Genomic DNA, 2973 nt, shown 5'->3' on the forward strand with positions numbered 1-2973 from the left:
CACGTCCTTTCGGATGATTTTATATCAAATTGGTATCAGAGCAAGGTTCAGATTTATTCCTTAATAGATCTGTCTTGGGACGTTGCTAATCACGGTTAAAGATGGTGATGATGCTCCGAAAACATGGGAAGACGGTTATATCGAGCTGAAGATAGAGATGGCTCAGATGTCTTATGTGTTGAAGAACATAACAGCCATGTTGAAGGATAAGGAGAAGAAAAACAGTTCGGACAATCCATCCGAATCTGAAAAAGATGAGCAGCCAAAGGAAAAGTCGAGAAACAAGAACGATGATGATCAGGGTTTAAAACTCGATATTCCAGACTTTGATGGCGAGATGGATCCGGAAAAATTTCTGGATTGGGTAAGACAAGCTGAAAGGGTTTTGGAGTATAAAGAGTATGATGACAAGAAGCAATTTAAAGTTGCAATCTTGAAGCTTACAAAGTATGCATCTTTATGGTACGAGAATCTGAAAAAAAAACAAAGAAAGAAAGAAGGTAAAGCAAAGATCGAATCTTGGCTGAAATTGAAGAAGCATCTTCTGAAACGGTTCGTGCCAAGGGACTATGAACAAGAAAACTACTTAAAGATCCAATCTTTAGAGCAAGAAAGAATGTCCATGACTGATTATATCAAATAATTCGAAAAGATGTCAATCGTGTACGATCTTGAGGAGAAAGAAGAGCTAAGAGTGGCGAGATTTGTCAAGAGCCTAACACCCGCGCTTGCTAAAAGAGTCGAGATCCAGAATTATGAAGGTCTTAATGATGTGTGCCGATTAGCGTTAAAGTTCGAAAAACATGATAAGGAACGAAAACCGCATGCTTATTCGAAAGGGACGAGCTCTTATTCGATGCCAGCAACTAGCGAGTCCAAGGAGGTCCAAGCAGAAGACGTGAAGGACAAGAGAAAGAGCGTGATCGTGGAATCTAAGAGTGCTAGTGTAAGACGGTGTTTCAAGCGCCAAGGATATGGACACATAGCAAGTGAATGTCCACAAAATAGAGCCCATACAGTACACGAGTTAAGCGAGATAGTACCTTGTTTTGTTCTACCAAACAGTCCAAAAGACTGTAAAATCCAGAATGAAGAAGCAAAAAAGGAAGGTGAGTCTATCACATATGATGTTGAACCAATGATGTGTGACGATGACCAACCAGAGATGGTGATTCGCAATCCGCATATTCACGCTAGTCCGTTCAAGGAGAAAAAGTTTGAGTCTTTCAATGATGCTATTGACGAGGATGAGCAACAGGTTGAAATGGGCTTGGTTTATAAACTAATTGTGAGTGAGCACGAGGTATTTTCGAATCTGTCCAAGGCTGAAACAATTGATGATAATCTGATATTGAGTAAGGCATTGTCACATGATAATGATTGTTCAAGCTTTCAAAATAAAGAACCTTATCAATCACCACTTGATAAATCGATTAACAAGAAGCTAGGTGTTGAAGATTATCGGTGCTGTTGGGTTTTGAGTTCGGTACTAGTAGATGCTCACGGTGAACTTACGAGCTCAGACAAGTGTTATTTCGATTTTTCGTTACTTGTGCGTGTTGGAACATGTGTCCTCCGACAATAATGCGATCACAACTGTCGATCATGATGATCGCATGTTTAAATCTCATTTTAAGAATACATGTGGGATGTAATATTTTACAGTCAACTGGTCCACACATATCGGTAATGATTGGCTTTCTAGAGTTTGACATTACTGTCGTGCGACGGTGGTGATCAGTTGATCCCCTTAGGTCATACCAAAAGGGTAACACTCTTAATTGATTATTTAATTGATCGTATGCTGATACGGGTTAATTAAATTGCTTAAAATTGAGGGACGATTTTGTGAGTATTATTGACGTATCTTATTGTAATTCGATTAAATAAGATACGATCTAAGTGATCAAATTGTTTTATTACTTAGATAAAATTATTGTTTATGAAACAATTAAAACTGAATGAATAATTTATTATAAATACAAGATGTTATGATTTATAATTGGTAAACCGTTTTGGTACAAGTAATTATGAATTACTAAGTCGATTTTGTACATGACGTATTTTTATTAATACGTTGATTTTTAATATGTTAAAAATACATTACAATTACACATGTCTAGTGACATGTGACAATTGACAAATGACAAAATATAAAATGGACCTCACATTTTATAAGTGCCGAAAAATGGAGGGAGTATATGTTTAAATTGTGTTAAATAATTAAGTGGAATGCAAAATGATTACACTACTTCTAGCTATGCATGGCTAATTGCTTTTGTTAAGAGCATCTTCGCCATGCATTGGCTCCTTTTCTTCCTCCACTCGGTTTCGACCAAGAAAAACAAGAGTTTTTCTTCCATAATCATTCTACTTTTACACTACATATTTTTCTAGTGTAATATTATTCCATTCTCTAAGATTACTAGAACTTAGAGATAGAAAATACTCCATCATTCTTTCCTTCTCTTGGCCGAAAAACAAGAGAGCAAAAATAATATTTTGGGTCAATTTTTAGTAAGATTAATATTGTTCTAGATCAAATAATATTAGTCTTTTAAGAGGTTATCTTGGGTATTCATCTTCGGGAGGGATTCTAAGCTTGAATATTTGTTCATCCATATAAGAAAAGCTCAAGAACAAGTAAGAAGGAGATCTTACTTGTGCCTTTTGATCCGAAATTTTATAGTAAGGAAAACGATTTCTTCTCTATTCTTATTCATGTTTGTATGCATAAGATTTGTAATTATTTTATGACTAAATAATTTCTCACATATATGAATATGTAAATTAATGAGATTAATTATTTCTAACAAGTGGTATCAGAACCTTAGGTTGTTTGCATGCAAATCGGTTATTGTTTTTCCGAGTTATACGATTAACAAACAAAACTTATAAATTTGTGTTTATTATGAAATATCACGATTTTTATTTTCATGTTAAAATTTCTGGTCCTAAAATGTATTTAGGATT

This window comes from Silene latifolia, chromosome 11 (assembly GCF_048544455.1).
Source record: "Silene latifolia isolate original U9 population chromosome 11, ASM4854445v1, whole genome shotgun sequence".
In the NCBI taxonomy this organism is placed as follows: domain Eukaryota; kingdom Viridiplantae; phylum Streptophyta; class Magnoliopsida; order Caryophyllales; family Caryophyllaceae; genus Silene; species Silene latifolia.